Here is an 11280-nt window from a genome sequence, read left to right as displayed (position 1 = left end):
TGGGTGGGAATGGATGCAGAAGACCCCAGAGTATGCAATATTGTGGGAACCAGGAGAGCAGAGACTTTCAAGAAGTAAGGTGACCACCGGGACACGCAGAGATGAGGAGCCCAGGAAGTGTCTGAGGAGGCAGCAAAGATAAAGTCCGAAGGGCAGGAGGCTGGAAGGCCAAGCCCCACCTGAGGACCTCTGATAAATGGGCTTTCAGGAACAGCTCTCTCAGGTGTCTCACAGCCTCAGAGGCAGTCAGGCCTCAGGCAGAAAGGCCAGCTTGCCTCCATTGTCTCCCCCACCTTCCTTCATTCTCTCTGTATTAGTCTGCTCTCTCTCTGCTAATAATTACATACGCAAGATTGGGTAACTTATAAAGGAAAGAGGTTCAATGGACTCACAGTTCCACATGGCTGGAGAGTCCTCACAATCATGGCAGAAGGCCAAGGAGGAGCAAAGTCATGTCTTACATGGCAGCAGGCAAGAGGGCACGTGTGGGCGAACTCCCCTTTTCTCTCTCCCTGTAATGACTTTTGGACATGGGGTCCAAGTGGCCTCAAGATACCCCCAAAGGAAATTTCTTATTAACAAGATTTCCCCATGTGAGCTGGGCAAAGGGTGGGGATCCATGGCAACACCCAGGGCCAGACTGGGTGGAAATAGGAAAATGGACAGTTTCACTTTGTGGGGGGGAAATATGTACAATTATCTACTCAGCTACACAGTTCTCATACGATTCGGGTAATAGTCTTCTACCAGCCACCCAGAGATGGAGCCCAGCTATGAGATCCCGCCTGAGGACAGAGAGAGGCTGTCTGGGAGGGAGGCACTGAGATCTTTCCAGATAGGTGTCAGGATCTTGACAGCATTTTAAAAACCCTTTCAGAGAAGCACGGCCTCTCCAGAATAACAAAGTAGATCGCTTGAGGGTCCAGAGAGACAGAAGTAGGAGAGGGAGTGAGAGGGCTTCTGATTATCAACGGAATAAAAGTGTTTCTATTTGCTGTTCAGCTCAGGAAAGCATCAACTCCAACAACAATCATGAAGCCCCTGTCACCTACAAAGCAAAACAATCACGGACTGAGAGGGATACAGACCAGCCTCCTTCTACCCTGTACAGCACCTTTGTGTGAAATAGAAAAAGTCACCTCTCTCTCTGGGCCAACCCAGACCCTTGCCAGGGAGCAGAGGTCAGGCTACATCAGCTCCCACCAGCTCCCCCTCAGCTGGGTACTCTTGTGCAGTGTCCAACCTAAACAACCAAATGCAGCATCCCCAGACACAGAGATGAACATGGCAGGGCCTTCAGCTCCCAGAAGCTCATAAACTGGTTGGCAAAGAAATGTGTATAACCAGTCGATGAACAAAAGCAGCTTGTGGGAAATGCTAAAACAGAAACGCAAATGGTGGGTCCTATTGCTAGGAGAGATTCATTCTGACAGGGAAATCTGGGAAGGCTTCCTGAGGAGGTAGAATTTGAGCTGGACCCTGAAATGTTGGCAGATATGAGAGTGGAGAAAGAAGGCACAGTATTTCAAGGTGTCTTCTAGGAAGCAGATGTAGATTGTTGGGGCTGGAGAAGAGAGCCAGAAGAATGGAACAGAGGCCTAAGGAAGATGTAGGAGTTAAGAATAAGGTCCAAATTGTGGAGCACTTCAAGTGTCTCATTGAGGTATGTGCCCTTGGAGGAAGCCAGAGAAGGTTGGAGTGGAGAACTCCCTCTCCAGCCTGGCATCCTGGGTCCTTCTCAGAAGTGGGGTTGTCATGGAAGAGGAACTCACACTGTTGCCTTCCAAAGGTACCTCTAGCTGACATGTGCAACAGCTAAGGAAGCCCATGAGTCAGGTGTCTGCAGGACCATGCCATGCAGAAGGCAGCTTAAAACATTAGTGCAGACTCATCAACAGGATAAGGAGAGTCTAGAGAGCCCATCCAGGTTTATTTATCAGAGGTCGGCTCAAACAGCCCTGGCCCTACTTACATGGTGGAGGGGACACACCTGCTCTGCCTGAGGGTCCCAAGAGACATGAACCTTCTACCAAAGGTGAGAGGAGCAAGCATGTGCTTCAAAATCCAAGAATGCAGCTCAGTCTCATGGCACTACCTGGCCCAAGTAATCCTGGTCACTAGGAGCAGGGTCTTTTTGCCCTGGAATTTCTCAATCCCAAACAGCTCAGTACTCCTCATTCTCTGCTCCTACCTTAGACAGGCAAGCATTGCATGCCTGTCATAGCCAACTACTTTATCCTCCTGAAAAGTCTCTCCCATGATTTCTCCTACATCTCTGCTACTCAACGTGTGATCTACAGACCAGTAGCATCAACATCACCTGGAGCCTTATGGAAGTGCAGAATCTTGTGCTCTATCCCAGACCAACTGAGCCAGAATCTGCATTTTCACAAAATCCCCAGGCAATTTGTATATGTTGAACTCTGAGAAGCCCATCTTATACCATAATCTCTCCTGCTCTTCTCATAACACCCTGGCTACTCCTCCTCAGTCTTCCTTGAGGACATCTTTACCTGCCCCTTTTAATGCTGGGAGGCTCTCTGCTTTTTTTCCTTCTGCTTCTGCCCCTCTTCCTGGGTCATCTCAGCGACTACCATGGCTTCAAATGTCATCTGCCTCTCATGGACTCCTCAGTTTATATAAACACCACAGACCACTTTTCTGGGTGCCTGACTCAGATCCAAATACCTATGAGATGGCTCCAACAGACTCTTCAAATTCCCCATGCCCCATGCTGAATTCATCATCTCTCCCCCAGCCCTGGAACCTCATCTTCTGTGTTCTTTAGGTCACCCAGGCACCCATCCAGGGACTCATCCCAGCCTCCTGTCTCATCCTTAACCCCTTGGTTATTCTGCTATAAGTCCTACTTCCTAAAAGAGTTTTTGATCCTGGCCCCCTCCCGCTCTATCCTCACTGCCACTGTAATATAGTCTGAATATTTGTCCCCGCCTAAATCTCATGTTGAAATGTGATTCCCAGTTTTGGAGGTGGGGCCTGGTGGGAGGTGATCGTATTGGTTTCTCAGAAATGGTTTAGCACCATCCTCTTGGTACTGTCCTCGTGATAGTGAGTCCTCACAAGATCTGGTCATATAAAAGTGTGTGGCACCTCCCCGCCCCACCATGCTCTCTTTCTTGCTTCCATTCTCACCATGTGATGGGCCTGCTTCCCCTTTGCCTTCTGCCATGCTTAGAAGCTTCCTGAGCCACCCCCCTCCCCACACCAGAAACATATGCTGCTGTGCTTCCTGTATAGCCTGCAGAACCATGAGCCAATTAAACCTCTTTTCTTATAAATTACTTAGTCTCAGGTATTTCTCTAGGCAGCCTAGTACACACTGCCTCCAGTTAGGTTGTTATTGTCCCTCTCCCAAGTTCTGCTGCAGGCTGACCAACTTGCCAGCACCACTGTCCTCCAAGTAGCAACTCTGCCATCCAGGCTGAAGGAGGCTCTGCCATCTTGTAGCTACTGGTACTGGTACACATGGTCTCCTTGGTTCCTGCAGGGAAAGTGAATGCTGGCACATCTTGCACCAATGAGGGACACAACCCACTGGAAGAACTAACTGCATGCCTCCATCTAGCTGCAAGGGGTGAGGGGCATAGGGAAGGGTGACCCTCCTATGTCACAGTCTGGAAGGAGGGAACAACTGAATATGGATGAATACCAGAAACCTCTACCAATCATTCTCCTGCGTTGCTTTATCTCCTCTAGCCCTTATCGGATGTACCGTGCATTTGTCTGTTTAAATACTTCTGTCCTACTTCCCCCAACCCATAGAGAATCTAAGCTTTTTGAGGGCAGATAATTCATTTTGTTTATTGCATTGCTACATTTCCAGTACCCACAACAGGGTCTGGCACTTAGTAATCACTCAATAAATATTTGATGAATGGCTTATTAATAAAATGAAAAAATAAATGGCCTGGGCTGTGTTTACTGGGGCAAAGGTAGGGCCAATGTTGAAGGAGGAGCCTGGAAAGTAAGAAGGGGTCATATCACAAAAGGCATTATGAGCCATATAAAGGAGATTTCATTTTATCCTATAGAGGACAGACAGCCAGGCATGGTGGCGCACACCTGTAATCCCAGCACTTTGGGAGGCCGATGTGGGCGAATCACTTGAACCCAGGAGTTCAAGACCAGCCTGGGCAACATGGGAAAACCTCGTCTCTACAAAAAAATTAGCTGGGTATGATGGCCACCTGTAGTCCCAGCTACTTGGGGGACAGGTGGGCGGATAGCTTAAGCCTGGGAGATCGAGGCTGCAGTGAGCCATGTTTACACCACTGCACTGCAGCCTGGGGGACAGAGACTGACCCTGTCTCAAAAAGAAAAAAACTGCAGAGAACCACCGGAGGGATCTTAAAAGGGAAGTGACATGTTCTGGAAGATCACTTAGGAGGCAGGTTGGACGGTGGATTGGAGGGAACCACTGGAGGCAGGGAGACCAGCAGGAAGACAACGGCTGCTGGTTTAGAGCTGGATGGTGGAATTTGTGAAGCAGGAGCAACAAGACTTGCTGAGAGATTAAATATGGGGTTTGTGAGGAGTCAGGATGACTTTAAAGGGTTTGGCATGGGTTACTAGAAGGCTACAAGGATGGAGTTCCATTTACTTCTCCCCAGGTAAGAAGGAATGAGGAGTAGAGAAGACCTGGGGGAAGTCACGTAATGAGGAATTGTTTGGGACATGTGAACTTTGACATCGCTAATCACATGCCCAGACCTTGCTAAACTGCATGCAACTCCCCACATAGATGTTTTTCCTTATCATTGGAATTTTTCACGGTCCCCTGACCCTAGAATAGCATTCTCTCTCTCTGTTAACTACTCCTAGCTCTGACCTCAGAAAACAAATCAGAAAGAAAAGAAGCCCAAGAAGATGGGGCATTCTTTCTAGTTCCCACCTCCCTTGATGGCACTGAACTGTACCTGCCCTCACTCCCAGGTGGGTGTAGAGACCTCCAGAGCTGGAGGAGAGGAGTCAGCTGGGTCCCTTGCAGGCCAGGAGCAATGGATGGATGACTGCTTGGATGGTGGACAGCTTCCTTGGACAGCAGGACCAAGGTAGGTACTGTTCAAAGGCAGTCATTGCAGCCAACTCTTGTTAGCATATTACTTGTGAAATGCTTCTCTGCCTCACGTGGCTTCTTCCTCTCTGCCTTCCCTGGGTTCTTGTCCCCAGCCTTGGCCTAATAAGAGTGCTCCTGCCAATCTTATTCTTATCCTGGCCCAGTTCCTCATGCCTGATATCCCTCCTGTACACCAGCCTTTTCCAGCGTTGTATAGGATTGAAAGTGGTACCTCCTGTGCCATCACTCAACACGAGACAGAAGCCCAGCAGCCCTGCTGCCATGTCCTTCTGGGTGAGGGAAGAATGCCAGCTAATTTAATCCAGTCCCTGGGAAATCTTCTCTGGCCCCATCGGAAATAATGTGCTGGGAAACAGTCCAAGGCCACTGTCCAGCTACAGCCTGACTCCAGCAGTGTGGGTAGGGATGTAGTTAGGTGCACAGTTAGCTGCTCTCCTGCTCCCAACTTCTGCGCTGGGAGGTGATTGAATGTCGCCTCATGCATTAACCATGCATGGGAGAGAGCTGTGAGAGCTTCATTACCCACCCGCCCTCCTATAGCCCCCATCCCTCCATCACAGGCCATCTGGATTGACACCTTGATTGATTACCAAGGGCTCCATTGCCTCTGCTCTAGCGTCACCTGACAGAACGGGGATGGGTTGTGTTGTACCTGACCTGCCAGTCTCTGCTGGGTGTCCCCTCTGGTGGTGCATGGGCACATCATGCTGGCATATTCAGTGGAACCCTCATTTTATGGACGGATGTCTCCTGCTATGACAGCATCTGCCAACCCACAAACCTACTCCAAATCCTATAGAAGGGGCTTTGGCAGAAAGAGTTCAAATTCAGCAGTTTTGATAAATCTCCAGAGAAAAGCATCCCTGGGCTGTTTCCAAGGATGGTAAATACCCACATCAACTGGTAAATTATAAAACTCAGCCACAAAATAAAGAGCTGATGGTTTGCAGAGAATTTGGCACAGTTGGGAAAGAAAGAATACTGCCAATGATACAGCCTCCTCTTTCCAAGTGTTGGTGGTAAAGAAGGAATGACAAGCTGCTGCATCTAAAGCCTTTAGAGGGAGAAGAAAAGAATTTGCCATCTTGAATTTTGGTATAGAGGGCAGTAGCCTTAAGTTTAGCAGGAGAGGAGGAAGAGGAGGGAGGCTAATATTTGTAGAGTTCGTGTTTTGTGTACAGGACCTCATCAAATCTTTGCCACAGCCTCACAAAGCAGGTATTTCTGCACTCATTTGTCAGGTGAGGTAGGCTCAGAGAGGTGATGTCATTTGCCAACGGCCTCACAGCTTGCATATGGCAAACCCAAGTTGTCTAATTCTGAAATCTGACCTCTGTCTACTGTTATTACATGTCCACCCTCCCCCAAGCACATTTCAGGAAAGTGGGAAACCCAAGCCTTGCTTGAAAGGATCTTGACACATTTAAATAAAATCAGAACAAGAAACTTGAGAACAAGCGTCATTGAATAAAATTAGTTTGAATGATCTATACTGATCTATACTTACTTAAGGGCCCCATGGGGCATTTTATACATTCACATATACTTGCATACACTTGAACAGAGATTCTTGAACAAAGATCTGTTGTGCAGATGAGGAAAACCAAATTCCAAAGAGATGCTCACAAACGGTAAGGGAAAGAACGAGATTTTTTTTTTTTTTTTTTTTTTTTTACCATGTAGATGTGTTTGTGTTCTGGTGGCATGCAAAGTCCTTCTTTGGCATGTGAATATTAGTTATCAAAATGCACCTTCTTATAAAACAGTCAGATGGCTTCTGCCCTAGTGGCCTTTGTTCCTAGTTCACATTCTTCTGTCACAGAAGCTGGCATACTGTACAATCCTGAGGAACTAGTTATACACAATTATGATTGTTTCAGAATGGTGGGGGGAAATTGGAAAAACAATGTCACATTTGGGGAATTAAATGCCCATATAATCCATTACTTTTATTAAAAATATTTCTGAGCATTTATCATTCTTAGTTTTAAATAATATGGAATATACACTTGCCACATGCTAGAATCTGGGCTGGATGCTTTTTATACACATTGATTTAATCTTTACAACAACAGTACAAAACAAATGGTATAATTCCTAGTGCTACAGGAAACTGAGGCTCGGTAAGTAAAAGTAACTTGCCTCAAATTGCACAACTGGAAAGTTCCAGGGCCATCACTTGAACCACATCCGTTGATGTTGGACTAAGGGAATACACGTTAGCACCTTATTAAGCCGGTTGACTTGCCTTGGGTGAGTTGTAATGTCTATGAACTGCCTCAAGTCTATCACAGGACAATTACACCTAGTCAATGAAACGTACTGGGACTTTATGAGGATTAAACGTGAGACCATGTGGAATCACATGAACACTGAAGTTACACACAGCCCAGGACTCCTGAGCATGTGCCTGAAGAGGCATACAAGTACGCTCATTGGAGCATTGTTTTGTAACCGTGAAAAATTTGAAGCAACCGAAATGTCCATCAGCAGGAGAATGAAGAAAGAAATCACGATGGCTGGGCACGGTGGCATGTGCCTATAATCCCAGCACTTTGGGAGGCTGAGGGCGGGCAGATCACTTTGAGTCAGGAGTCCCAGACCAGTCTGGCCAAGATGGTAAAACCCCATCTCGAGTTCGATCGGTAGCGGGAGCTGAGAGCAGACCAGAGAGCTCTGCGCAGCCCCACCGCCTCCGCCGGCCTAATTACCATCACACCCCGGGAGGAGCCGCAGCTGCCGCAGCCGGCCCCAGTCACCATCATTTTAACCTTAAGCAGCGAGGCTGAGACCCAGCAGCCGCCTGCCGCCCACGCCCTCAGCGCCGCAGACACCAAGCCCGGCACCACGGGCAGCGGTGCAGGGAGCGGTGTCCGGGGTGGCCTCACATAGGCGACGCCTACTGGCGGGGACAAGAAGGTCATCGCAACGAAGGTTGTGGGAACAGTAAAATGGTTCCATATAAGGAACGGATATGGTTTCACCAACAGGAATGACACCAAGGAAGATGTATTTGTACCCCAGACTGCCGTAAAGAATAACCCCCCAGGAAGTACCTTCGCAGTGTAGGAGATGGAGAAACTGTGGAGTTTGATGTTGTTGAAGGAGAAAAGGGTGCGGAGGCAGCACCCGTTACAGGTCCTGGTGGTGTTCCAGTTCAAGGCAGTACATATGCAGCAGACTGTAACCATTATAGACGCTGTCCACGTCGTAGGGGTCCTCCACGCAATTACCAGCAAAATTACCAGAATCGAGTGGGGAAAAGAACGAGGGATCAGAGAGTGCTCCCTAAGGCCAGGCCCAACGACGCCGGCCCTACCGCAGGCAAAGGTTCCCACCTGACTCCATGCGGAGACCCTGTGGGCGTCCACCACAGTATACCAACCTTCCCATGCAGGAAGGAGGGATGGAGGCTGCTGACAACCAGAGTGCAGGAGAACAAGGTAGACTAGTGAGGCAGAGTATGTATCGGGGATATAGACCACCGTTCCGCAGGGGCTCTCCTCGCCAAAGACAACCTAGAGAGGACGGCAATGAAGAGGATAAAGAAAATCAAGGAGGTGACACCCAAGGTCAGCAGTCACCTCAACGTCGGTACCTCCGCAACTTCAATTACCGACACAGACGCCTAGAAAACCCTAAACCACAAGATGGCAAAGAGACAAAAGCAGCCCATCCACCAGCCAAGAATTCGTCTGCTCCCGAGGCTGAGCAGGGAGGGCTAAATGCCGGCTTCCCATCTCTACCATTATACAGTTTAGTCATCCAACAAGAAATATGAAATTCCAGCAATAAGAAATAAACAAAAGATTGGAGCCGAAGACCTTAAGTGCTTGCTTTTTGCCCGTTGATCAGATAAATAGAACTATCTGCATTATCTATGCAGCATTAGGTTATTAATTTTACCTAAAGATCTCTTTTTGGTAATAACAAACGTGTTTTTTTGTTTTTAAAGCCTGGTTTTTCTCAATACGTCTTTAAAGGTTTTTAAATTGTTTCATAGCTGGTCAAGTTGAGATTTTTAAGAACTTCATTTTTAATTTTTAATAAAAGTTCACAACTTGATTTTTTCAAAGAAGTCAGCAAACTCCAAGCACCTGTTAATAAAGGTCTTAATGTTTAAAAACCCATCTCTACTAAAAAAAAAAAAATCATGATTCATTCATGCAATGGAATATTATGCAGCAGATAAAATGAACTAGATCTTACAAGTATCAATATGCATAAATCTTGAATACAAAATGCTGAGAGAAAAAGTTGTAGAATGTGTAAAGTATTTGTATTAGTCTGTTCTCACACTGCTGTGAAGAAATACCCAAGACTGGGTAATTTATAAGGAAAAGAGGTTTAATTGACTCACAGTTCCGCATGGCTGAGGAGGACTCAGGAAACTTTTTACAATCATGGCAGAAGGCACTTCTTCTCAGGGCAGCAGGCAAGAGAATGAGTGTCAAGGAGGGCGGGGGGGAGGGAAGTCCCTTATAAAACCATCAGATCTCGGGAGAACTCACTCACTATCACGAGAACAGCATGGGGGAAACAACCCCCATGATCCAATTACCTCCACCTGTACCACCCTTGACATGTGCAGATCATTACAATTCAAGGTGAGATCTGGGTGGGAACACAGCCAAATCTTATCAGTATTGATGTAAATTTTAAGCACACAAAAATACTATGAATTGTTTATTGAATATACACGTACCAATAAAAGTCCTAAACTCAGATGAAAAATGTACACACCGAGTTAGAATAATCCATACCTCTGAGGAGGAGGAAGGGGAATGGAATCAGGGAAGAATACAAAGGACACTACAACTGTTGCAATAATTTTTTTAATCTAAAACGAATATGGTAAATGTTAACATTTGTTCAATCTAGGGGGTGGGTAGCTGGGTGTTGTGTTTTTTTGTATATGTTTAAAATAGTTCATCATTAGAGAAAAGCATCAAGTGGTAAGCAACTGTGAAACATCATTATTATAGCTATTCTTTATTGTTACTGTCACTGCCATCCAGGGACCCAGGTGACAGTGCTAACCTGGAGATAGGGACACTCATGTGGGCAAAGCTGCCTGATTTACACTCAGGGCTTTTGTAAGGATTAAATGAGGGAATATCTGCAAAGGTCTTGAGCTGTGTTTGCTTCCTTCCTCTATCCCTGCCTTAATAACTAAATTAATCCCAATAGAGACCACAGGAATTATCTGTGAAAGAAACCATCCCAATACCCAACTAAAAGAAATATTTCAATTATCTTAAATGAGATGATGGGTGCACCTGTCCCATATGTGATGTCCAATAGCGACAATTAGCCGGGTATGGTGGCTCACGCCTTTAATCCCAGCACTTTGGGAGGCCGAGGCAGGCGTATCACTTGAGGTCAGGAGTTTGAGACCAGCCTGGCCAACACGGTGAAACCCCAACTCTACCAAAAGTATAAAAATTAGCCAGGCACGGTGACACGTGCCTGTAATCCCAGCTACTCAGGAGGCTGAGGCAGGAGAATTGCTTGAACCTGGGAGGCAGAGGTTGCAGTGAGCCGAGATGGCGCCACTGCACTCCAGCCTGGGCAACACAGTAAGACTCTGTCTCAAAAAAAAAAAAAAATGACAACTATTGTTCTTCCAGGGAATTAGGCTGGGCCTAAAAGAGGCATGCCATTGGCTGGGTAAAAGGCAGGTCAACTGGAACCTTATCTCACACACTTAGCTGGCTCTCAACTTCAAGACTCTGAGGCCTCCTTGCTGTACTAGGGATGTAAGAAGAGCAAGCAGAAGATGGTTTGAGGGACTTCATGCCCCTGATTGTTTTAAATCCTCACCTTCAATTCAATGTTTTCAAAAATTCCTTTTGCACCAGCCTGATATTTTAGTTAATATGAGCAATGACCATGAAGCTGCTAGCAAGTCTGAGGCCATACTGGGGATTTCAGCACAGTGATGGAAGGTAGACAGCTCAGTTATCTGTGGTGATAGAAGACCAGGAGGCGAGGGACACAGAGATCTCCAGAGGCAGAACTTTCAGAGAACAGCAGGTAGGATCTGAAGGAAGAGTGAAAGGAGGGCTTGCCAGAGCAGTGGATATATGGAGGCAGAACCTGGAGGCATTCTGAATACTCCCCCTCCTGCATGCCACATACTGGTCAGATATATTGCCAGCTGAATAATTCCTCTAGCGCCA

The 11280-nt window shown here is 46.9% G+C and overlaps 1 pseudogene; it reads left to right on the top strand.

Annotated features, from left to right (window-relative positions):
* The first annotated feature begins 5038 nt into the window (after positions 1-5038).
* Positions 5039-8950, top strand: LOC105493022 (Y-box-binding protein 1 pseudogene; annotated as a pseudogene).
* Positions 8951-11280: the final 2330 nt, after the last annotated feature.

This window comes from Macaca nemestrina, chromosome 7, assembly GCF_043159975.1.
Source record: "Macaca nemestrina isolate mMacNem1 chromosome 7, mMacNem.hap1, whole genome shotgun sequence".
In the NCBI taxonomy this organism is placed as follows: Eukaryota; Metazoa; Chordata; class Mammalia; order Primates; family Cercopithecidae; genus Macaca; species Macaca nemestrina.
The sequence above is the reverse complement of the archived record's forward strand: the minus strand, read 5'-3'. Positions and strand labels throughout refer to the sequence as shown.